At 40.2% G+C, this 13,059-nt stretch overlaps 1 gene segment (V, D, J or C); it reads right to left on the reverse strand.

The window, feature by feature from the left end:
* Positions 1 to 5,501: 5,501 nt before the first annotated feature.
* On the reverse strand, positions 5,502 to 12,263 carry LOC311605096 (T-cell receptor gamma chain C region C7.5-like). The segment is given in 4 exons: positions 12,204 to 12,263; positions 8,146 to 8,475; positions 6,748 to 6,792; positions 5,502 to 6,206 (listed from the first exon to the last, which is right to left on the reverse strand).
* Positions 12,264 to 13,059: the final 796 nt, after the last annotated feature.

Below are 13,059 nucleotides of genomic sequence, written 5' to 3' on the forward strand. Positions count from 1 at the left end.
GAGTCTCAGCATCTGATTTAACTGCTGCTGGGTGGAGCGTCTCAGAGGACAGATATGCCGGGCTCCCAGGTGAGAGCACAGAGGAGTCTCATTAACAGTGTCAGGGGCTGGCTCTCTTTCATGGGGTGGGTCTCAGGTTGGGCCAGGCATTGGTTGGACATTCCCTCAATCCCAGCTCTATTTTTATCCCTGCACATCTTGCAGGCAGGGAACATTTTGCATCATCATGTGGATCCCTTAGTAAGGGGCGGGGCCTGTCTCTGACCTGGACTCTGTTGCCTGTTTTTCGATCACTTCCTCCTGGATGGGCTGCCTCATCAGGCCACAGGGGAAGAGGATACATTCAGTCCTGATGTGACTTAATGTGCTATGGTGGGTTGGTGGCGAGGTGAATGGGCACCCCTTTTCTGAGGAGTGACAATTGTGCCCCCTGCCACAAGTAGAACAGCCATTCTGCTTTCCATTGAGCATTTGGTTTTGGTGTAAAACTGCTCTTCTGGAGAGCACACGGATAAAGTGGGCTGTGAGCCTCAGGCATGGTAGCACCCCTAACAGTGCTGCTGTGTAGATGTGGGTAGCATCCTGAGAACAAGGTCATCCATAGACTGATTTTGAGAATCCAGGTGACTCCTGATTCAAAAAGGAGGTTATACAATCCCTTAGGCCCATTCACTTTTTGTCAACACAACAGACTCATGCAGGTAACCACATAATTTGGAGGGAGTGCCCTAAACACAAAGCCGCATTTCACAGAATCCTGGCTACCTCATCTGCCTTTTCTCAACTAAACCAGCCTCTCTCTTTGAATGACAAAATTTGTACATGTTCATGAAATCCTAATTAATATTTGAGTCCATACATATATTGAGTATTCTTCACATCTGGGTAAGCACACTGTTTTTCTGAAGTGTCCATTCATTATTTTTATTCTGTAATAAATAGTCAAAATCTTTTCCACTGCCTTTGGAAATACACATTTTATTATTATTTTCTAGTGGTTAGTTCCACATACATGCATCTCTAGAATAATGCATACAATTAAGTCATTTCAGGTTCACTTGCAAATTTACAAACAGTGGTTGACATCTGAACAACATAAAAGTGGAAATCGCTAGTGTGGTATTTTCCAGGTAGCAGATTAAATATGGAATACCTCAGGTGAGTATCATAAATATACAGTGAGACAGACAAGGCTTCTGGGTTGTCTACAAGGTGTGGCAGGGAACACTGTGGGATCTCCTATAGGACCACAGAGAGCGGCAGGACTCAGCATTCGGCTGGTTGGTGTCAACAATTCTGCTCTTACACTGCTCTTACAGCATTTGTCTGTAGGACTGAAACAGGTTATTCTTCAGGAAAACCTCCTATCGCTATTAGGCTCAAAGTGGATGAAGCAAATGACTGTTTTACCCACCCACACGTCCTCAGTTAGATCTCATATTTTTGACTTAACATGAAAATGTCTGGGTTTGTACAATCAACTCTAGTTTCTGTGAAACCAAGAGTTTCCCACAGAAAAGTAACAAGAATAGCCAGGCTTAAGAAGGCAAAATTTTATTTTGATTTAGTCCCAGATGCTTCTGAACCAACAAGACCTCTTCAGGCCAAGTTCCTGGCCTCTAAACAGACCCACGGCTATGGATGCACTAGAAAACAGATGCCTTTGACTGAAAATTGACCATCAGCAAGGGCCCTGTGGGGCTGGGATCATTGGACAAAGCGCCAGACTATGTCTGGTGTGGTGTCAAGCCTCTTAGCCCCCTCCTGCTGGAGCAGCCCTGAGCCTCAGCAGTGTACCTTGGGAGAGTGCTGGGGACAGAGGGGTGGAGTGAGAATAGATGTGGAGGTTTTACTTTCTCAAGCTTCTTTTGTTTCCCTGCTCCATCTTTGTGCCTACTTCCTGGAGAACGGTTAAAGTCAAACCTCCTCTACTTGGGGCAGCAAAAAATGTGGCTAAGGTGTGAGAAGGCCACATAGGAGCTGTTAAACCACAGGAGGTTCTGCTAGCTTTCAAACGACCACCGCTATCAGAGAGAAAACCTCCAACACCGCACACAGGAAGTGGTCCTGAAACATCCTCTGTGCTGATGGAGGCTGGGTTTGCTGTGGCTGGTCCTCACAGTGCTCAGCTGTTGGTCCTGGAATCTGGTTCCTAAAACTGTGTAGTCACTGAACCCAAGGAAGAAACAGAGAAGGGGAGATAGAGCCCCAACACCATTTTAACATCCCATGAAGAAACTGTTCTCAGGTGCTTGATTTAAGTGTACAATGAGCTTGTTGCTTCATTTTCTCAGTGGTTGAACAGTAACAAGGCTGTGCCCTGAGCCAAGTAGTGCAGAGAAATGAAGATGTGGGCAAGAACAATGTACCAGAGGAAGTCACAGAAACAAAGGCCTGAGTTCAGCTATGCCAAGTGCCATCCACGAAATGAGGAAGAGGATATCAGAGTCCTTCTGAGAAAGGCTTGGTTGAAGATATTAACATAGGATTAGGTAAATGATAGATTAGAATCAGAAAACAAATGTTTAGAAATAGGAACATCATTTAAAACATTAGTGTTAATGCATATCTTAAACGAAATACGAGCTTTGTGAGGCTCAAACACCAAAGTTTGATTATTTAAAAGAGCATTTCACTTACCATGAAAGTATTAGTTCAATACATTAAGAAATCTTCTCATTCCCCGGAAAATCAAAATTATTAGTTACTCGTTATCAGGTCAGACAGAGTTACAGATAACAGAAAAAGGACCATGGTGTCATCTGAGTACCACAGGTAGGGACTGGATCAGACTGGAGGTAAGGTGGACATTGATGAGGTATCACTATTAAGAAATTCATTAACTCACCAACAAAGCTATCAATGGTCAGATGTCACCATTTTTTCTTGTCACTGGAAGACTCCACTCCTACCTGCAGTCTCCTTCCCTTTATCTGTCTTAACCTATAAAAGCTATAAGTTACCAAAAAAACCTATTATGTAACCATATTCAGACCCTGATAGAATCAAAATGCACAGTCCAAGGGACAATAGACTCGCCTGGTTCTGCACATTTCCTGTTTTTACCTAAATAAGCTAAAGCACCAAAATATTTAGCTATACATGTAGTCAGTTATACAGAGTATTCTGTCAACCTTGTCCAGGATGAATGTGCGCATCATTGCAAATGCCTTCTTGGGTTTAGCAATGATGCTCTTGATTCTTGAGTAAGGCTTCTGTGGCTGACTCATGTTAATTACAATTTAATCTGATAATCAAGGTGAGATGTACACATTTTTTCATTTTTTTCTTCTTTATTAATTTATTCTTGTTACATCTCAATGGTTATCCCATCCCTTGTATCCTCCCATTCTTCCCTCCCTCCCATTTTCCCCTTATTCCCCTCCCCTATGACTGTGACTGAGGGGGATTACCTCCCCCTGTATATGTTCATAGGGTATCAAGTCTCTTCTTGGTAACCTGCTGTCCTTCCTCTGAGTGCCACCACGTCTCCCCTTCCAGGGGACATGGTCAAAGGTGAGGCACCAGAGTACGTGAGAAAGTAATATCCCACTCTCCACTCTACTGTAGAGAGTGTACTGTCCATTGTCTAGATCTGGGTAGAGGTTTAAGGTTTCCCGCCTGTATTGTCCTTGGCTGGTGCCTTAGTTTGAGCGGGACCCCTGTGCCCAAATCTGCCTATCATAATGTTCTACTTGTAGGCTTCTAGGACCCTCTGGATCCTTCTACTTTGCCATTCTCCCATGCTTCTCTCATCTAGAGTCCCACTAGAATGTCCTCCCCTCTCTCAGTTTCCTGGTAAGTGAAGGCTTTCGTGGGACATCCCCCTTGGGCTAATATGCAGATATAAGTGAGTATATACCATTTGAGTCTTTCTGCTTCTGGGTTAACTCACTCATTATGATCATTTCTAGCTCAATCCATCTATCCACAAATTTCAGGAATTCCTTGTTTTTAATAGCTGAATAGTATTCCATAGTGTATATGTACCACAGTTTCTTTATCCATTCTTCTATTGAGGGACACTTAGACTGTTTCCATGTTCTGGCTATTATGAATAAGGCTGCTATGAACATGGTTGAACAAATTTTCTTGTTGTATGCTGGAGCATCTTCTGGGTGTATTCCAAGGAGTGGAATAGCTGGGTCTTGAGGAAGTCCTATTCCCATTTTTCTGAGATAGCACCAGATAGATTTCCAAAGTGGTTGTACTAGTTTGCATTCCCACCAGCAAGGAAGGAGTGTTCCTCTCTCCCCACATCCTCGCCAGCATGTGGTGTCACTTGAATTTTTGATCTTAGCCATTCTGATGGGTGTAAGATGGAATCTCAGAGTTGTTTTGATTTGCATTTACACATTTTTATCATCTTAATTTTATAATGAAAAGTTGGAGACTTTGATAAATGGAGTGACTTGATAGGTAGGAGTTGAGCTAAGTTCTGTCTGATTATGATCCCTAGTCACTTGACCACAAAGTGATTGCCAAGGGAAAACAGCTTCTAAATAAAGATGCTTTGATGGACGATAGGAAACCAGCCAACCATTTTACCATTACCTTTAAAAAAATCTGCACTAATAGGTTCTACTAAGCATGACTACATGAAAGCATTTAAGCTAATATAAGATGGATTATTTGCTTAAATAATTCTGTAGATATTTTTATATTAAACAATTTTTCTCTTCATATTTAGGCTCTAAAGGCTTTATAGAAAAATATGAATACTGGCAACAAAAACTTATTAAGCAACAAAAAGATGTTCAGATGAAACAGTAAAATATGACTCTGACTATGATATTTGGTTCTGTGTGCCCTGCTCTACATCCTGGGATCATGAAAATATTTTCCAAGTTGATGGAGAATATAAGAGAGACCTAGATAAACTACAGCAGAAGGCCGTGCTCCTCACTGTACTTCTTCATGGACGGCCACACAGGGAGTGCCTGCTGCAGGTAAGCAGGTGTCAGATCCTGAAGTTGGCATGACTTTTTTTTTTCCTGATGTAGATATTATCACAGTGGTATCACACTGACTTAGACAGAAATTGAGTAAAGGACAAAGAAGAGAAGATAAGGCCATATTCTCTGTATCTTCATAAAAATTCAGAGCACGTTCCTAAAAACATGCTTGAGTATGTGGCTCCTTGATGAGAAAAGTGTAGCATGGGTATCAGTGGAAGTAGCATCCTGCCACTTAGGATGTGCTCACGGGAAAGAAAAGCAAACACAAGATTCCCAGATTTTGTGACATCATCTACAAGTGTCCTGGATGAAGAGAATTAATGGACTGTTAGAAATACTTCATGGAGCCAGATTACTCTATTGAAAACATTGCTAAATAAAACACTATGACAGCCCACTTCTACTACACTGTTTGGTTGAAACAATACAAAACAAAAAGTCAGTTAAGTAGCTTTTATTTTTCTCCCTCAGTGACTTTTTTTCATTTTTTTTATTTAAGTAATTTATTCAGATTACTTTGAGTAACCCCCCTGGGTCCAGATCAGCCAGCCTTAGTGGTCTTCTTGTAGGTTTCTAGGACCCTCTGGATCCTTCTATTTCCACATTCTCTCTTGCCTCTCTCACCTGGAGTCCCAATAGGAAACCCAAATATCTATCCCAATCTCCTTCTAAATGAAAGCAAAAATTGACACAAGTAGACTTCTGAGTTTTTAAAAGTTTATTGTCTCTAATATGACATACAAGGCACAGAATTTAAGTAAAAAAAAAAAAAGAAGGCTGTCTAGAGTGGGGGCTCTCAGGGAGTGAGCAGGGCCAAGGTAGGAGCTGCAGGCTGTGTGTGCTGGGGGTGGGGGGAGTGAGATGCTTCGGGCTCCTGGGGGAGGCGGTTGGTTGAGAAGATGCTCAGCAAGGAGGTGTGCCCAGCTATACTGAAAGTGCTTACATTGCTCATAAAAGTTTTCAAACTTTTATGCAATGACAGAATGATGTACTCGTGACTTTATAGAAGTCAAAGCTAACAAGGAGACCCAGCTGGACTCCCGTAAGGCATCTTTTGACATTGAAGGATTAATACTAGCTGGCTTTTTGTTCGCTGCTCATGTCCTTAGGCACTCTTCTTATTGCCACAGACAGCTGTTCTCCTGAGCAGAGAGAAGCTGACGATGGCCAAGTAGATCCCACTCTTGAGGACCAGGAGGAGGTAGATGTAGCAGGCGGTGGTGCTAGTGAAGTGAAGCTGCAGAGCATCTAAAAGAATTCTTTAATTAGTTCCATCTACTTTTTTTTTCTTTTATGGTATAGCCCATGTTACTGAGGAGGGAGTAATAGGATTTAATTTCTGATGACTTACATTGAGGAATGGGTCTCCTCACACAAATCTGAAAGGCAGCACTCACCGTTCACAAAAGAGCCACACATAGGGAGATTGAACTTGGGAGGTAACCTGTCTAAATCCTTCAGTGTGGGTAATTAGTGAGTAACTAGATGCTTTTTAAAACTTAGCCTTGACATTTATCATACTTCTTTGGTGGTTAGAAGCCATCGGCATCGGAGGAAATGAGGACATCACTGTATCCCACCTAACAGCCACTCATACTGAACTGGTAGTTCACCGTGTTGCTGTGATGTCTGTGTAGAGCAACATACTAGTTGTAAATATCACTGTCTATACTGTAACACCCAGACATTCAGATATTTTAAAGTTAATTCAAGGCAGTTCAAACATTGCTATATTCAAAAGGAAAAGTGCTGTAAAGTGGCACAAAGGCAAACATGTGCTAAAACCTACCATTTTTATCTTCCCAGCAAGTTGTAGGCTTCGAACTCATGGCAACTACAACAAACGACAACAAGAATTTGTTAATTAATATGTACATTATTTGACTTTGACTTTCCTCTGTGTGTTTGTGAATATGCATATATCTAAAAGCAAATAAATACATAGATGTCCTCACATCGACAGAAGTGTATTAAAACACGAACTCCATAATTATATATATATAATCATATATATAATTATAAAACTAGTATCATTATATGTAACTCAGTACATGTCATTCATGTGTTCTATTTCTGCATGCAGAGAAGTACAGAGTAGAAAACAATATTGTTTTCTTTTTTACCCTAAAAAAATAGTAGACTGTCTAAAACAATCTTCAAAGAAAAGCAGCCACATCTTTCCAAATCAAATGTCTTTCCAAAGCAACTGGTCGAAGTTCATTGACCATTGTAGACTTGGGGTCTCAGAGGAGAAACCCAGACAATGAACATCAAGTAGCTCACACGTTTTATGTCTACTCATTCCTTATAGTTTCAGGACATCCTTGGAGCCATCAGCAGTGACATTTAATGAATTACAAGATTATGAGGACCTCTGCACATTCAGCCCTCTGCCTGGATGTGCAGCCATCCCCCTCACTAAATCAAGGGGCTCCTTTGCGATCTTGCATCTGAATTATTCTGAGTAATTTGGAAAGAGTGTGCATTCTTCACTGCACGTCCCCCTCCATGTTGGGACACTGACTAATCCTGGTCTCCCCACACACACTCAGGCCTATATGTGCTGGCACAGAAAGAACATTCTGAAATGCACCGAGATAACAAGAGGTCCATTAATTATGAAGACAGCAAAACACTTGCAGTCAATATCCTCACTCAGTCTTTAACTATGACATTCTATCTGACAGTGGTACATACAACAATAAAACCTGAAATTGTCAAGGCTGCTAAGCCTACTCCTTTTTTTGGAACAGGCTTTGTGGGTCTTTCATTTGAAGATGTTGTTAACTAAAGCACCAGTTCCTAAGGCACCAGCTTTTGGAGGCTGAACTTTGTACACAATAAGATTAAAGCAAACAACTTTACTTGTTTGGTAGAATATTGCTAATTATATCATCAAATGTGGAACCTTGATTTTAGCATTTATTATGTACTGAGTTACTTGTTGCTTTAATGTGTCATTTCTTTTAATTCAATTAACAATTCTACATACATACATACATACATCTAAATATGATGGATAATGATGCTAAGGCTTATAAAGCTTAAGAAAAAATACAAGGTAAAATAAAAGTAATGGTCGCATTAAAGGTCATCTTAATATTTTATTATTACACTGTAGAAAAATGTTGGTTATTTTCAAACACATTATCTAGAAAGCTATATTTCAAAGGATATACACACATACCTTTCTTTATTGGAGGAAATAAAATCTCTTGGTCAATTCCTCTTTTGTTGTTCTCATGTTTGACAATACATCTGTGCTCTCTGTGCATTGACTTTTCACTCACGGTAAGCCAGCTAAATTTCATGTATGTGTCATCAACCTTCATTGTTTCTCCTTCCTGGGAGTCTAGAATCTTATCATCATCCTTTTCCTTCCAGTATACCCTTATAACGTCAGGGAAGAATTTCTCAAGGAGACAGAGGTATGTCCCAGCCTTATGGAGATTTGTCTCAGCAACAGAAGGAAGAAAGATGGTGGGCTTCGGGGAACTGTCTGAATAAGAGCGTTTGTCTGTAGGAGAGAATGAACACTAATAAAGATGATAATAATGATAGTAATTAGTCTTGCTATGTACCTGTGGATAGCCTGAGCTTCTGGTCCTCCTGCCTCTGCCTCCCAAGTGCTAGGATTATGGATGGGCACCAGCAAATCCAATCACTCAAAACAGTTATTACAATAACACAAATATTGAATGGTTACAGACAATTTATTTTTTTTAACAGACCTTTGTTTTCTCATGGTAAAGCACACTGGGGGGATGAGAGACTACATTGCTTTTACTGTCAATGGACACATGAACTCTTTTTTTAAAAAATCATTTCTAGCATGCTTCCCAGCCCGACCCTTTGTTTCTTTGTGTTCTGGCTATGCAAGTCAGTGCAACCACTGTTCATTTAACTGACTCTACAATGAGCCTTGAGTTTCTTATATCGCAGTAGAGGTCAGGAAGCCGCTTTCAAATTTTCCTTGTAACTACATACAGTCATTTATGTAATGATATATCTTTCCATGTGTCTGCTATGATTTGGACAATGTACCACATGCTTTATTCACATCATCACCTTAGGTTCGTACATGAGCTTGCTATTCTCAGGCACGCATTTGTCTTACCTATTAGGATCTGAACATAAATTAATTCATGGTCTCTAGGAATAAATGGGGAATCCAGAGTTCCGTGTCTGAGTTCAAATCTCAGACTTGTTCACAGCACACTTAACTAGGAGAAAAGGGAAGGTGCCAGACTATTGAGTCCCTTACATTCTTGACTGTAATAATGAACCCATGTCAGCCCAATAATAGGCTTCCATACATTACATATGAATGTTTAATGGAAGCCCAGTTCCTGCACGCTTTGCTAGGCCACTCCACTGTGGCCATACTTTGCCTTCCCTTGATGACTTTGAAAATTTATTCCCTCAGAATCCACCTATGACATCCCTTTTCATTCCTCTACCAAAGTTGGAGGAACACTATCCTATTCAAGTCTTATTGAGACTACTATATTAGTTTAGTGTCCTTGATTCTTCAGAGTCCAAGGAGAACATGACGGTCTGGACTTAACTGATTTGTAGCAAGTTCTGAGACCGAGCAAACCAAACAACTTCTACGTTTTTAGCTGTTTCATTTTCCATAAAGCATATCTGTTATTGGAAATCAATCCAGCCTCAGCACGTTAATGAAACAAGATGAGAAAAACTGTTTTAAAAGAGTAAAAAATACAGAGCTTATAACTGTTATCAACATGGCGGCTAGGACCAGCAACTTATTTTCCATAACTTATGCTTCAATGAGACATTAGCATTCCATGGATAAACACTTTGCTATAAACCATAGAAAAGGAGGGCTTGGTTTCCAATAAATCTAGGTCAGGTAAGGAAAGGAATGGTTATTCTCTACCCACCATCTATGGTCTACTTTGCCAAATCCACCACCACGAGAGACTTGCTGCTCTAGGATAGCAAAGGGAGATGTGGCTAAGCCTAGAATGTGCGTCAGTGGACGGAACACATTGTTTCTGCTGTCCAAAACAGTGGCTATGCTCCCAGCCAGCAACAAAACACATGGGAATTGGATCTTTTACTGAAAGTTCGGTTACAGTATGGCTTCCATCAGCTCATGCCAAACTCTCTGCTGCAGCTGCTGGCTTGGCTTGTTCATGAAAACTAACTGAAGAAATAGCAGGAGGCTGGTCCTCAAAGACATCTTCGGGCACTGATATCTGCCTGACTTCATAGGCTGAGAGTTCTGGTGTGTGTGTGTGTGTGTGTGTGTGTGTGTGTGTGTGTGTGTGTGTGTGACATCAAATGTTATGATTTAGTAGCAGTATCAGTGGGTTGTTTAATGGTCACTTTGTGTGTGTGTGTGTGTGTGTGTGTGTGTGTGTGTGTGTGTATGAGAGAGAGAGAGAGAGAGAGAGAGAGAGAGAGAGAGAGAGAGAGCGTGCATTTCTCAAAATGAATGTTGGAGACAATTTCCAATCAATATCCACTTTCCTTTTGAAGAAAATGTGCTTTGAAATCTTTTTTCCAATGCTATGTGTATGTGGAACCTCAAAGTTCCTGCCTGTAAGTTCAGGCACATGCTTGCAACATGCCCCTGTGGCACTCAGAGGACAGCCTTACTTCACTCCTCACTGTCCACATGGTTTTAGCAAAGATTTTCTTGCTATTTACCATTCCAAAGAACAGTGTAGCAGGCCTGGGACATTCTGGGGTTTTCCCTGCCCCACTGTCCCACCTTACCATAGGAACACACGTGTGGACTGCTCTGCAGGACTTGAGACTGACTGAGGATTCAAACTCAAGTCCTCACACTTGTGCCTCAAACACTTTATCCACTAAACCATCTCCCCGGACTACTTCTCCAATTTTACAGTGGAAAAATTATCACGGTTGGAAATTGGTCTGCTTCACTATCAATCAATAAAATGTGCTGAACTACATTTCATTTTAACTTCTGGATGTTAATTGTGTGCTTTTCCCTCTGAAGGGTCCTTAATTGCTCTGCACTCCTTGCTCGTGTGTCCCATGCCAGAGCAGAAAGAGCACAGCCTCATAGACAAGCAGCCTGAGTTCCCTGGACATCATGGTCAAATCAGGAACACTTCAAGGATGCTGAGACTGGAGTGTGCAGCACCAGCATCCTGGCCATCTCCTTGCTTTATTCTGTACAATATGAAGAAAATTTCTTTATGCCTAGGTTAAACACGTGAATGAATTTACATGTAATAGCCAACATCTGAAATGTATCTTGTGAACACATAGAATCCCTGACAATATTTTGTTACCACTTGTGTGGATATATAAAATTGGATCTGTTGGTATTAAGTGGAGATAAAACTAAAACAAAGTGACATCACATCTAACGGTGATAATGGATCTAAGGATGAGGATCTAAGAATCTAAGCCTCAAAGCTTGAGCCATGTTCACATAGGTGAAAATTCTTATTTTTATCTTTTCAGGATTTTCCAGAAGTTTCTGTATTTCCTCCCTTAAAGGGTTGTCATTTGTAGATCAGTTCTAAGCCTAGAATGCAATTTAGAGTTTCCAGAATTTTCAGAGCGATATAAAAGCAGTAGTCATGTATTTAGGCATAACTACTAATAATTAGGCAATAAAGATACTCTTACAAAAAGTCAGGTTGCAGAAATTGAGGGTAATAATGATAAAAAGCAGGTGTAATTCCATAAAGAGTCTTTCATGGACACTGCACAGAAGTGGTTTGTACAAACTACAAATTCTAACTGAGAAATCTCCAGGTAATATTTCAAGAGTCAGAATGACATAAATTGTGATGAGTCACAACCTGCCCTACAAAGAGTCAGACGAATAAGAAGGGGATTCATTCATGTTCTACAATAATTTATTATGAATTATAGTCAAAACTAGCAAAGCAATAATTATTTTTCAGTTTGACTGGAGAATGTAGTACTAAGTTGTATTTCAAAATACAGAGAAGAGACATCAATATCCTTTTCACACGATCCTTAAAATAACTCCCATTTATCCTTTGTATAGGTGAATATTCTAAATACAACATTTTAATGTCTTCCGGAGGGAAAGAAGAAACCATTTCTAAAGTAGATTTTGTTGTCATATCCAGTCATCTGTTCTGAAAAGATGACTCTGGCTAAGAACATTGTAGTCAGATACAGTAGCTCATAGTAGGTATTTATGTTTTCTACAACCATATATGTGCTTCTCATCAGCGGAATAAAGCAGAAAAAAAAGTCACTTACCAGAGGGAATTACTATGAGCTTAGTTCCTTCTGCAAATACCTTGCTCCAGCCAGTGCTATCACAGTGCTCTCAGCTTCTACAAAAATCGGAACCTCCTCCAAACACTCATGACATAATGAACAGGGTAAAAATTTGTTCTGATAAACTGACCTTCTGGGTCCCTTAGAAAGCCATTGAATATAAGTAGTGTGGCATCTGATAACTTGTAAGTTTCTTCACAGACTAGCCTCATACATGTCACTGGAGGTAGCGATAATCGAGATTCACCAACAGAAAATAGAAGGTGTACAATCGGAAAAGAGAAAAGTTGGGCTAACTGGTCCACCAACTATTTTTTTCAAGTAACTAGAAAAAATGTTCCAAGAATTGTTTTGTTCTTAGTTTCCATGAGTTCAGTTGTGTTGAAACTGTTCAGTGTTTGCATCAAAGGAATCCATCTTCTGTTCCCACGAGCACCAAAGTTTCTTCTTAGGAAGAGGGAAAATATTTCCGAGAAGAGAAAGCTCTTTAGTAATGTAAAGCAAAACCATGCCAACATATTCGAAAAAAATGTAACCCAAATTCTGTTTTAAAAGTTGCCATTATTAGTTGGAATCAAGAACAATTATTTTAGCCATATCCATGAAAAATGTAACCTGCCACGCCTTACTGGAATAGAGAAGGCTACATAAAAAGTATATCTGTAAATCGCTATAAAGTTTTATTATTGCTTTAGTGATTGATTGCACTTTCCTCTTACTCAGACCTGTTGCTTTCCCTTTGTACTTTACGCAGGCATGGCATGATTTCAGGCCCTGTTCTCTACTATTAGAACACCTATTCACATACAATTAAAAATACATGTTTTAAAAGTGA

This window comes from Acomys minous, assembly GCF_964271855.1.
Source record: "Acomys minous genome assembly, chromosome: 9".
NCBI lineage: Eukaryota > Metazoa > Chordata > Mammalia > Rodentia > Muridae > Acomys > Acomys minous.